We start from the raw sequence: 13,759 nt of genomic DNA on the forward strand, positions 1-13,759 counted from the left end.
GCCCCTGACCGAGTTTTGGCTGGTGGCAGTGGATACTACTTTTTATATTCGACTGCGAATATATCCCTATGGGATTTTCCCATTGTTCGAGGCTACCACTTTTTAAAATAGCCTCGAACATACCGCCGGTTTATTAAATTAATATAAATTCACCGGTTGGTATTTTTCGCCAAAACTTGGTTCCAAAATGGCGATTGTGTTCGCTTCTGTGACTCCAACCCAAGTCGAGCCCTTTGTTCCACTTTTTGGCAGGCTTCTCCACAGAAGCCTCCAAAAGTGGTGCCACTCTGTCTGGGTACCACAGGGGGTGTGGGAGGAGGTTTAGGCACCCTGGACTGAGTTGCCTCGGCAACTCAAGTCGCACTCTTGTGTGATTGGCCCACATGTTTGAGTGACAGCTAGGCTGAATGAATGGGGGTTTTCTGCATAAAAGCAGGGCTTTGGGGACTGGAACTTCAGACGTCGCCACAGGACCTAAAGAATCCGAGGAGGGAGAAGCCGAGCCGACCTGCAACGACGACACCACCGGTGGGGCCCTGCTGAACCGTCTCACCACTTTTCCCGACGACAGAGGAGATCTCCAGCCCGGAGAGTCTTCTTCCTTTGACTGGTGGGGATAACCAGTTTGCCCGTCTTTTCGCCTTCCTGGAACATCTTGTGGCCGCCTTGCCCGTGCCAAGCACCCCGGCAACCGGAATACCACGGTTTGCCACTACCGCGAAGAAAAGGGTGGTACCTTGTAATCGGGAAACTACGCGGCTGGTTTCTTCCCTGGCAACGCAACGACCTTCAGCTTTCCTACATGTCGAGACCTCCTCTTCCTCTGGACGAAACACCGACTTGTACTCGCTACCAGGAACAACTGCCCCCGCGGGAGCATTCTTCCCATCTTCAGGTACTGTGTCCCGCCTGGCTTCCCTTGTGACAGATCGTTCGGGGTGACAGTAAATCCTCGACTTTCTAACCTGGGTTGGCCTGCGGCCCGTTAACTAACTTTTCCTGACTTGATCTCAATCTTTTATGAACTATCTACAAAGATTCTTTGGGCATAACCCCACTGTGTGATCCTGGGCACATTTCGCTTGCTCTCTCTAAGAGTGGGCCTGGCATTTGAGCTTCCTTGCTCTCCAGTAGACTTTGTCTAACCTGCCTCACTGTGGTTCTTTGAAAAGTATTGAAATTGTGTGCTTTCATAACCTTGCCTTTTCCCTCCCTTTTTTTATAACTTATTAGAGTGCCATCTTATGTTAAGCGCTCACCTCTGTCTGAAAATAAGTGGTGTTTCTCACTAAGACTTGTCTAATAAGTAATTAGGGTTGTATATATATAATAGTGACTGTGTGTTGAATTTACTTACCTCTTTGTGTGCTAGTGTAATTTACAAGTGTGTCTTTAAATAAATAATTATATACTTTTACACCAAAGCTCTGGTCAGTGTTTGCTTATGCTACTGTATCCCGGTACCTATTGTGTATACTCTATATACTGCCTAACTCATCTTGAGAGAAGTCTGACTGCTCAGCCACAGCTACCAGGTAAATCTGGGTGGTACAGACTGCCACCAATTGGGTTTACTGCCAACCACCTGTAGTTCTAAATCTTTTGCAGTGGTCCCTAAGGGAACGGCACAGGTTTCTGCTTAACACTTCTTTGCAACCTGTTTGGCGATACGTGTTCCTTTGGATTCCTTGACTTTTCTGGATTTTTGACCTCGGCCTTCGCTTGGATTATCTTGCTGGCTTTATTACTTTGGATCATCCTGTGCATCGAACTTGGACTGTTCATTGGACTGCAAAACGGATTTCCCTTTGCATCTGGCCTTCCTTGGAACTTCTTGCTTCAAGCTTCACAGTATCAAATCACGTTCTTTTCATCAGGTGGTGCTCACGCCATTTTTGGGACTACTGTCTATCTGCCCACGTGAGTCCCGGACCCCTACCTCATAGGTTCATTACATTTCTCCTGATCCCTCTGGTAAGATCTTTTCACATTATTTGGTACTGTCATTTACTGTCATTTGCTTGGTACTTAATCAGTATTTTCCTGCAGCGGATTGGGGTCCCAGAGGTTCGCGGTTCCGGAGTTGACCATCTCCACCGGTGGCCTCAACGGTTGCACAGGGAGTGACTGAGTTCTCTGTGTGGCATTTGGGGACAGAGGACTCTTCTGCCTACACGACATTCAAGTCTTAACAGAAAGTGCATGGGGGGGGGGGCGGAATTGGAAAGTGCAGAGCATAGGAGAGAACAAGATAAATAAATAAATAAATAAATAATAGGGTGATCAAGGACAGTGGTAGTGCAGCCTGTGAGTGTCAAAGTGCAAGGTTAGTCAGATAAGGGTGTATCTGATAAGTGCAGAAGAATGGGGCGGGAGCACTGTATGGGTACAGATAAAGGCCCCAGTGCAAGGGTGGCCAGGAGGGTGGCATGGTGAGCAGGTACCTGGGCCCGAAGGACAGAGGGTGGCCAGGGGCAACAGTGCCAAGAGAGAAAGCAGAATCAGCAGGGGGTAAGAGGGGCAAAGGCAGAGACAAAGAGGAAGGTCTCGAGGAGCTTCTGGAACCGTAGATGGTTCTCAAGTTTCAAGGTGGCAGGGAGGCAGTTCCAAAGCGAGGCACCAGCCGAAGAAAGAGATCTACCCCCAGCTCGTTTCTTTGAAAAACGACTGACCCTGAGGTAGTTAGAAGTAGAGGAGCAAAGGGCTTAGCAGGGGAGGTATTTACGGAGCGATAGTTGAAGGGATTTTGGACCCAGGCCCCAGAAAGCCTTGTGGACAATGCAAAGGGTTTTAAATGTAATCCTTGCATCCACTGAGAGCCAATGAAGGGATTTTAGAGCTGAAGAGATACGATCCCAGAGTTTGATGCCAAGGACAAGTCTGTTCTGGATTAGTTGTAAAGGGCGGAGAGTGGAGGCAGGTAGATTTAGAAAGAGGCTGTTACAGTAGTCCAACCTAGAGAGAATCAGAGCTTGGGAGACAGTAAACTTCTGAGGACAGGAGAGGAAGGGAAGAGTACCCTCTAAAGAAGGTGAAGTAAGAAGTTTGACTTTTTGGAGACGTCAGATATGTGTGCAGAGAAGGAAAGTGTGGAGTTAAAGATGACCAGACGTTCTTAGCTTCACAGGTAGAGGCAGGAGGAGGGCCAAGGGAGGCCGGCCAGAGGGTGAGGGGAAAGGATGGAGAGGGTTTACCAATGAGGAGGATCTCAGTATTGTTGGCAAGTTAACAAAGATCATTGGCGGCACACCAATTCTGAATGGCGATTAGACAGGCAGAGATGAGGGAAGGAGAGGAGGTGGCTGAAGGAAGCCTGAAAATGAGTTGGGTGTCATCAGTATAGCACTGGAAATGTGAGCAAAAGATGGAAATGCAGTAGGCGAGAGTCGCCAGGTATTGGTTGAAGAGCCAGGGCGAGAGGTTAGACCCCTAGGGGACACCACAGGTAGAGGGAGATAGAAGATAGGAAGGACCCAAGTTGAACCTGGGAGGGTCGCTCAGAGAGAAAAGAGGTCACTCAGGCCAGAGCCTGATTGGTGATGCCCAGATTGTCACAGAGACGATTGAGCAGGGTGGTATGGTTGACTGTGCTGAAAGCAGAGGAGTTATCAAGTAGGATGAGGACAGAGGGAATGTTAGAGTCAAGGTTGGAGAGCAGGTCTTCACGGATATTCAGGAAAGCAGTTTCCGTACTTCAGGCCGCTCTGAAGCTGGATTGGTGGTCATGGAGAGAGCCAACAGAGTCAGAGTGAACTCACAACTTTCACAGAGACTTTCCAATGTGCGCTTCCTCCTCACAGGACCGCTCTGTTACTTTGTATACCTTTTTCTCAATTCAGCAATTGGCCTTTGCACTAGGCGTTTTATCGGCATTAACTTTTGGTTACATTTGCCTGTGCGCGCCACCTTTTATCCTGGCAGGTGTGTAGTGTTAGGATTATGTGCCTGACTCTGCATTAAAGGGACAGAGCAAAGGCAAGTCAGAAAAGGTAATCTTCCTGGTCGTATTGCTCATCTTTCTAGGCTCAGTAGTGTTGTCAATGTGAAGTGGGGAGGAATTATGGGAGCTGCTGTTTCCCATAAAATAAGCACACATAGGGGTTAGATAGGTTGTGGAAAAAGGGGATCCATGTCTCACCAATGGGTGCTTCTCCTCCACTCCCAGAGGAACCCCAACCCAGGTGATCCTCCCTTGCTTGTCCACCCCAGGGTCGGAATCCAAAAGTGATGGCCTTTCTCTGGCCACTTGAGTATGGGATCCCCAGGGACTAGGTTGTGAAACTCCCTCTGGTTTTTCACAGGAAGGGGACACAATTCTCCCGCACCCCCAAGCGCTTCAGAATAAGGCAAAGGCTGTCACCGGTAATGTAAGACACCATGCGGGAGAGGGGTGCCTTTAAAGGCTTCTCCATGATTACATTATTGCATGCTTTATAGGATGCAGTGCAAATGTGGAGATAGCAGCCATCTTGGATATTAGCAGCCATGTTGGAACACATATTAGCAGCCATGTTGGAACACAAAGCTTAAACGCTGCATAGCAGTCAGCATCCCAGGCCTAGGCCGCAAGCATGTGTAAAGGAATAGTTTGTATCACAGGCACAGATGAGAAAGGCCAGAGCTAGACTGACCCATAAAACCTTCATTGTCCTAAAAGGTTGCCACCCTTCGTGCCCTGGGAAGATTGTGCCCTGCAAGGACATGGGAGAAGGGCTGAGCACCTTGGTGTGATACAATCCCATGATAAGGAGGGCACAGGCCTCCGACCCCCACCATTCCCAATTGTAAATAATAGCACCCAAATGCCCTGGCGTTAGGACCTCTGAATTCCAATATATCAGCCAGTCCCAGACCACTGATCATAAACCTGTTGGACCCCCAATCGATCAAAATGATCAACCATTGTGGCAGCGTTGTAAAGGAAGTTCTCATTTGTGTTTCATCTGGCCTCTTGGTTTATGGGTTTTTCTGACTTTTGTCCATGGCGTGCATTGTGGATTTGGTCAGAGTGAAGTTGATGGTGAAGTGGTCGGTGATTGGTGGTCCACAGGGTCCGCATAAACAAAGTAATCTGCTTCTTTGGGAGTACCAATGGACCATTTATTGCACGCTTGTCTGAAATGGAGACTAGCCGGAAAGATCTAGCAATATCAAATTCTCTCCTTTTGCAAATGGAGTGTAACCAGTCTGAGAGTCCTTCGTTTTTGTATCGTCATGGTGGCTAGGTCCTGATAGATTTGAATAGAAGTGTTGCGGAAGCCGATGTTTATTGTGCTGCATGATACTGTTATGTCCTGTTTAGTGCTGAAAACGAGCGCAGGAGTAATTAGCATCTGGAGGTAGTCTCCAGCGTTGTTAACTTCTGCGTGAGCTCTGAAATGTCTGAAGCTTCATCCATTGTGAGATTTTCCAGATCATTTATCCTTTGTACTGCCTCTACTATTCTTCCATCCAAATTTTCCAACCTCGTTGTGAGTTCCGCCATTCTGTTGCAAAATTATTTCTCGATGCTCAACAACAATTTCGCTTATAGTTTCTGCCTTTTTTCCCTTATGTTGTGCTTGGAGGAGGGTGGCAATGTCACTATTTTTGGCAGGTTTTGTTTTGCCATCTTCTTGATGCCGCTGGAACAGGTAGATCGAGGTCAGACACTCTTGAAGGACTGCAATTTAGTTTATGTATTGTACAGCTAACTTCAGGTCCTTGTATCGGTTAGAGGACTGAACTAAATGCTGAAATTACGTGGCCAGTTCACTGTGGCTAAATTTCAATATCTGTTGACCCTGCATAATGCATAGGATCTACTGGAGAACGCTCATCTGGCAGGGATGCTGGCAGGAATGTAGGTCCAATAGAGCTGTAGTAGCAGGGTCAGTGGGGAGGCAGGAGAAGGTTCGGATATGCTCAACGGGAGGACTATGTTAGTCCGCAGGGGCACGTGATCCCTATGTTTTGATATTGCGGCGTTAGCCTATTCAGAGCTCTATTGGCGGTTGGTTTGTCACTGTTAGGACAGTTCTTTTCTAAAGTCCTACCAAGACTTTATAAAACTATACATTTAGCAATACAGAATCTTCAACTCTTAGTACAAGGCTGTACCACCTGAGATGTGGGTAGCATGGACAGAGCAGCCATGCTTATCTTGGTAGGGAGAGAGGGCTACCACCTAGTTATATCAACCAACACCGTTACACGTATATACCTTGTAATATATGTAACATTCTTCTGTTAGGAATGGATACAGTGACGCTAGCATTACATTTCAGAACACACGTCAAAGGTACCTTTCAGAGAAGTAGTCAGCTACTCATGGATAAGTAAGAATGCAAAGTGTACTAAGCAATTCAAGGTAAGAACAACCCAAAACTACACTTTGAGAATGGCAACAGCTATTCAAGGTGAGTAAAACCGTATTGGTGTATAAACGCTAACACCATTTCTAAAACAGGAACAGGCAGTTATACCAATGATACTTTTCAGAAGTGTGGAATACAATTCTGAGTTAAGTAAGAACTATAGCACACTTTTTCAGAGGGGCAGTATGCAACTCTAGGATAAGTAAGAACTCTTAAGACTATTTTAGAAATGCACTAAGCAGTTCAGGGTTAGCAAAACACAATGGTACACTTTTAGAATGGCAACAGCTATTCTAGTTGAGTAAACTCTATTCTACTTTTAAGAATGGCATTAAGCAATTCACAGGTAAGTAAGAACTTTAGGACACTTTCAGAGATACAGTTACAACAGTAACACATTTACAAACACTTGTGATCTTTTCAAGACAGAGGCTTATACTTTAAAAGTCCTTCCCTATTCTAGGGCATGAGTTATCGCACAGGCAGATGAGGGCCTCTAGTGGTCTAGGAGCCAGAAGTAGGCAGGGCAGGATGAGGCTCAGATGCTGGAAAGTCAGAGTTCCAGAGGATTTCTCTTTCAGCAAGTACAGACTTCAAAGTTAGTAGAAAGTGTTCAGGGACTTCCGAGAAGGCTCCCTATATGCGTTCCAGCGTTAGGCATGGGCGAACGGTATGGGCGAACTCCCAAACACACAAATCACCCACTCAGCTACACAGGATCGACACAAGACTTAATGTATTACCCAAGCCAGCACAGTACCTCAGCAGAGAATAAGAGCTCCTGGACGGACGCCCTCCCAGTGCAGCAGCACAGGACCCAGTACCTGGATTCATGGTCTGGTGACGAAAGAAACGGACACTGGATGGGAACTTGCAACAGCAGTTGACAGAAGAGGCTCCTAAAAAAGGAATCTTCAATGCTTTGGCACCATTTTAGAGGTGCCACATGAAGAGCGGATATTGCTGGTCAGATTCTCTTTACTCTCTCAGTCCAGCACTCTGATGAGGGGACTTCGGGGATTTGAATCCTATCTTTGGAGGTGCAGCAGGAGTGCACCTAAGTTTCAGCGCAAATCGGACTTCGGAAGACAATGCACAGCACTCTGGCTCGAGGTCCCCTGGTATTGGCGGTTTGCAGCCCTGCAAGGTCGCAGCACGTTGAGGGATGGCTGGTTTTGCAGGTCTACTTAAGACTTGTGAGTCTCCACAGTCTCTGGGTAGGGGTTGTCTTCGGGACCCCCAGGTCGCTTGGAAGGAAGGGTCAGAACACACTCCAGTTACACAGCAGGCTCTCCAGTTGCTGGAATCAGTTACAGACATCTTTTCTTCATCTTCCTCTTCGGATTCAGCTCCAGTGGTCGACTTGTCTTCAAATTCCAGAATCTGACTTTTATCCAGGAACCCACGCACAACTTCTGCAAACTCTCCTGGCAGTTTAGCCAGCTCCCCAGTAGGAACTGGTTCCTTTCAGGCACACCAGAAGACAAAGCGCTGCAGAGTGTCAGACTCCTCCCTCACTTCCTACCTTCACAGACACACTGGAGCCTCGGCAGGAAACTCAAAGGGTTCCCGCCAAAGACAAACTTCAACCAGGATGTCTCCCACTTAGGACAGCAGAAGAAGACCCAAGAAAGGACAAGCAGACTCAAAATCGTGAAAAAAGAAAGAAGCCACCCTTTTAGCAGAATTGTGATCCTTCTGTGCATTACCGCAGCTGATTTGACAGCCTGGGTTTAATATTAACTATAAAGTGATTAAAGTAGATTCACTGCCACCATCCGTAAGAGTTAGCTTGCCACAGTAACAAAACAGGCACTAGGTCAGTGAGAAAGGGATACCATGCATCTCCTCAGCACTCCACATAATGTGGGGTGTGCTGGTCTCACAACTCTCTAGCCTTGGGAACAGTAGTTCACCCAAGGTATATTAAGCTAAAATAATGAAGGGAAGCCTGAGGGGCAACCCGCCAAAACACTGCCCATAAGGTCCTGTGTGCAGCATTAGAAAAATGCATACAGCTCAAATGTTATAGGGAACTATAAATCCAACCATACACTATGGAGAAACATAAAAAGGTCACCCATAAAAAGAGTAAAAGACAAGGTCAGAGGGAAAAAAGATTCCCACTCACCCAGAAACAAGGAAACATAATCACCAACTCCAGCAAACAGTTCTGGCGTTGACACATTTGAGGAGGAAGATTTATCATAGAATTGAAAATCTTACCCGACAGTCACCATTCAAGATCTTCAAGCTCTCCTTCTCCCGTTCTCGCCCATTAATTCAATCATTTGGTCCCCATTAACACAGTATGCCGGCATTAACGTGCCATGGGAAGATTAGCGAAGGAGGATTAAAGCCAAGGTCCTAGCACCACCCTGAGGCACCAAGTCGCACAGGATCTCTGCCTCTCCCATCTGATCGGCCGCCACATCCGACGCTCAGTCTCAGCTTGCAGGTCCATGGTTATGCTGGTAAGTCCCCCAAACTACCTCTGATTTAATCAGCTCTGTCACGCCAGCCTCCGCATCTCAACAGCGTTGTGGCCGGGCTGGGTGCCATCTTGTGTTTCACGGACCGATGATCCGTTCTTCAAGAGGATCACAGAATCCCCCCATTCCAGACAGCCACTGCAAACCTCTCCCGACTCAAAGTATGCCAGAAGAGTTCCAGTGAAAATCTGCGGCGAGCCAAGCCCCTCATGTACGCTCTTCGGAAAGCATCCATATAAGCGGAACTCCAAGCCATGCCCCCATAAAATATCATTCTAAGTCAGGATTATAAAGTATTCAGATGAAAAAAAGAAGCATAGTCATAATACCAACAGAACTTAGCCTATGTGTGAATTTGCAAACCGGTAGAAAGAGAGATTTAAGCATTATTGATTGCAGCTGCAGGCCAATCGGGATGTTACGAACCCAGAAACCACAATTATAGGCCAAAGTGAAGCAAGGGTGCTCAGGGTTCACAACATACCACAGTGCCCATTGGCTACGAGCAATAGAGCGATTTGCACCCGGCTGCATTCAAAGAGATGCCCTTGATTTATGGGGAAAAAAGAAAACATTCTAAAATGTCTGCTAAGCAACAGATGCTCAGTGGCATAAGGGTTGGCTTGGAATCTTTTTTGTTTCAGCTCTGTCTACAGGCTAAGTGGACGCAACCAGGAGCAGGTGACTAACTGAAGTGGCAGAAGGGGAGGAATGGGCTTGCAACAGAGGCAAGACAAGTGGAAAGGGACTGTAAGTGTTCGTAGCAAACTCCGGAGAGTTTGATTGGTTCTCAAATCAAAGTTCTGTCACGGTGCTAATATACTTTTTCTTCCTCGTACACTAAAACACACTCTTGAATACATTACTTTTAAGTCCCTCAAAAAATATTTTAAAAAGGTAGCCTGAATAGGTCCAATTCCTCACTCAGAACACACTTGTACTCTTTCCCATGCTTCCCATCTGGCACTTATGAACACTAATAGATGAAGACATATCACATCTGTTTTAAAGGAGAGAGAACCCAAGAACTTTATTAGAAGTGGTATTTACCCACTCAGCCTCCTCTAACCTCCCAGGAGCGAGTTACTCTGAGCTCCTATCTTGAGGTGCGCCCATGTATCAGAGAAGCCATTGAGCTGGTTTGTCAGGGTATGCCTACACTTTAGTTAATTTTAACAAACACTACCCCCCAGAGTGAAACAGCAAGACAGAGACGTTCCATGAAGTACTGTATTATGAAATCGAATTATGAAAGACGAACAGGGAGCAGACAGCGACTCTAAGCAGTGATATAATAGCAAGCAATGTGGATGACATGAGCCAAAAAGTGGGTGAAAGGTTATTCATGGACAACTGGAACACGAATGAGCGTTAACTTTCACCCCTCAATTTTCCATAGAGTGGATTAAGTCTTTGTTAGCCAAAAAGGAGTTACCAATCCTAAAATAAATGAAGCCAAAATGCTATGCACCAACCAGACTGTTGCTGAATGGACTGGTGAAATCAAACGGCCTAAGAGTATTGGCTGAACATGAGGCTAGACTGCAATCCTAGTGTTGGCTAGAGTTCCAAGCACAATTTGGGCGCACACACATGATAGGGCACATCAGACTCAAAGGGAATTGGCTTGTGATTCACCTGTGGATTCAGTCTTCTTATGGTATTTACCGTCAGAAGAGACTGATAGCCATTTAACATCTGTTGGTGCAGAAAATGGTGTCTGGTGACAGATTCACAAGCTGCAAAGGGAGATCAGTGGGGCTTGTCTGAGCATGGGCTGCCTTAAGAATGCCTAGTAGCTACAGTTAAATTAGTCTGCCTTAAAAAGATGACACATCAGTCCTTTTCAGAGGGTGACGAGTAAAGCTCTCAATTGCATTGCTTCCCACCGATTCTGCAGAATAGCATTCCGTCTCTAATAGTTGTAGAGGTTAGATGAACAGCAGACCTCTTTCTCAACTTTCATAAACGGCAGTTTTGGAAGTTTAACTGATGACAAGAATCCTTTGATATCCATAAAGAATTTTAAAAGTAAATCAGATTTAGGTAGAATGATCATTTCGATGGAGCTCAATCTCGCCCCAAAGTGACAGGCTGAAAAATGACCAGCCGTTGAAGACAAAACATGATAAATTATGTGCTCAATATTAATTTGAACTCTCTCAAGTTCCAAACAATTCATCTTCACTTGAAACCAAGTTGATTGACAAGTAACTAAAACAGGAGGCTGAAAAGCAAATTATCTTGCATTCCTGTAGGTTTCTCTTCTCGACATAGTGTCTTCCAAAATAGGAATATACTTGTAATAATTTCGAAAATTTGAGTTGATATTGTGGTGTGGAGAGATACGGTAATGGTTACAGAGTGGGGCTGAAAAGTTAGTTGATGGTAAACATTGGCTTTTGGTCATGTGATGCAATGGGTGCCTTTCATTCATCTGGCCCTCCAGTGCATGATAAACAGCATTGTCTACAGCACTGCAGAATGGTAAACAGTTGGATGCTTATGCTTTGTGAATTAGAATTAAGACAACAAGGCATGCTGAACAACATAACAAATCACCACACTACCCTATTCTGAAAACTGTCAGCATTATAATTCTGTGGTTGTCAAGTGTGCGGCTGAAATATGGTGTGTTATTGCCTTTGTCCGTTGCTAGTGCCAGCGATGTATCTGGCTGAAGTGGATTGCCATGCCAGGTATGAGTTGGACTATCTTTGTGGTGTCAATGGGCAGTTTAAAGGGAGGCTGCCAAGCTGAACGCAAATTCTAAGTCCTGGGTATGTGCCATTGCATACTGTAATGCAGACTAACATGTGTAAGAAACATCTATACTAGCCCAGAATTTGTCTGGCCCAGAGTTCCATCATTTAGAAGATAGATTAATCATGCAGGCATATTGACTCTCACTGGGGAAACAAATATGTCCTGTGTTCACCGCACTGATAAAGGGCTTGAATGCCCCAGACTGAACCAATTGTGTAAGGGTGAAGAGACCATTACTTCTCTCATTTCTAAGGCCATTCAAATCAACTATTAGGACATCGAAAAAACGATACCATCAAGTTAGCGCTTTCCAACTCCAAGAAAAGTCTGGGTATTTTGATATAAAATCCAGCAGTGGTTGAGAGGTCTATCTGCATCAGATGCTACTCCCGACGTATACAATCAGTTTATGCAATATTCCACACAGGCACTCTGGCGAACCAGGAGGACTCAGACAACAATGGGTCATAGTATATATGTGTTTATTCAAATAAAAGGAAAAATGCCTAACTGGCCCTATCACTATGAGGGAAATCCCCTGCCTTCTAAAACAAAAACTAAGTGTGCTCGTTGTAGTCCAAAATAAAGAGTTCAAATTCCTAATTACTAAATCGCCCTACCACGCCCTACCACTTTAGAAAAACCTATCTAAAAAAAAGGAGACTTGCACAACAGCCTCAGCATGGGCTTCTGCCTGGCCCGGTTCTTGGAGGACTTATCTCAGCCTCAAAGTTCTGTAAGGATATTCCTAGACAGCATCCAATCCTTTTTTTTTTATACAGTTCTTGCTTCCCCCTCACTGGGGAAGACGAGACATTTCCTCTTGCTTCATCTCATTCGACATTTACCACTGGTTAAATTCCTCCAGAATCAACTTACCTTTTACCAGTAGTACAAATCCCTCCAGGATTACTTTTGTATGTATTCTCCTTTATCCCACCTCTTGTGGGATTGGGACTCCCCACGTCCTGTGGCTCTGTCGTAGGTTTGTCAACTCTCAATTGAAGCACTCTGATACATTCCCAGCCTGGATACAGATCACAGGGATTCCTTTAACTTCCTCGAACACAGGATGTGTGTCCACATAACCCTCTCACTTTCTCATAAAGAACACAGCATCCCCAGCCTTCACAGATAGTGTTTGTGTTTCTATCACTCTCATTACATGCGGGTGCATGCCCATTCCATGCTTTTAGGCTTTCAAGCGCACTGTGACTTGTCCAGATTTTATATGCAATACTCACAACACTCTCATTCTGGGTTACCTGTGTCTTGTGCTCGCTTCGGTTTCCCAGTGTTTCGTGCAGGAATGGTTTCGGCAGGATCTAACCAAAAAGCTTGTCGCATTCGCTGGCGTCCTCGCGGCAGGAGCGTCTCCCTGTGCGTGCTCGTCCCACTTGGACTGGCACTAGCCATGTGGAGCTTGGAGACTCGGGCTCCTTGCTTGTTTCTGGTTCCAGTGTTGGTTGCTGGGCACAGAACCCAGCAGTGAGTTTTTGCTTTCCGTCTTGGCTCCTTTCCTGCTTGGTCAGCATACCCGCTTTGTAGCTTCCAGCTAGCGGTCCTCACTCCCAATACAATAGCGTTGGCTCCATGGCTGTGCTTAGCTCTTCCCTTCAGGGATGCATTTCCAGAGGCTTGCCTCTGTGTACCATGGATTCTGCTCCTGCTGAGGAGCCGAGCACGGCTTTCCCAGTCCCTCTCCAATCACAGTTCTTATTTTTTGCATGTACGTCATCGCAATCTGAAAATAGGTGTGTCCTTCCTTTACGATGGCCCTCAGATAACAGTCAGCATTACCTGAATCTAATAGGGAGGAAGGAGGATTGCTGGTACTTGTAGTAAAAATCAGAGAACATTCAGTTCTTTCCAGTCCCATGTATGCAGACAATGTAGTCCTTTCAGGGAGGTCCTCATTGGACTGGGAGTCCTTGTCCACTCCCAGTGAGGTCCCACATGCCCAGACCCCTAGGAAGGGTCTTGCAAGGCAAGCTCACCTCCCTAGCCACACAGGGGGTGGCTCCCCTCTGGGGAGAAGTGACAAATTGTCCAGATTCGTCACAGCACCCATCAGGGGCTGAAATCACCAACTGGTACTAGGGGCAACGGGCGCCTCTTGATGCCACTGTATCCAAGTACAGGAAA

General features: G+C 46.2%; 1 protein-coding gene across 5 annotated transcripts in view; it reads right to left on the reverse strand.

Moving 5' to 3' along the window:
- LOC138527575 (zinc finger protein 773-like) overlaps window positions 1–13,759 on the reverse strand; it is a 285,026-nt gene that overhangs the window by 220,003 nt on the left and 51,264 nt on the right. The window lies entirely within an intron of this gene.

Source organism: Ambystoma mexicanum, chromosome 1q (assembly GCF_040938575.1).
Source record: "Ambystoma mexicanum isolate Mex_15411 chromosome 1q, UKY_AmexF1_1, whole genome shotgun sequence".
NCBI lineage: Eukaryota > Metazoa > Chordata > Amphibia > Caudata > Ambystomatidae > Ambystoma > Ambystoma mexicanum.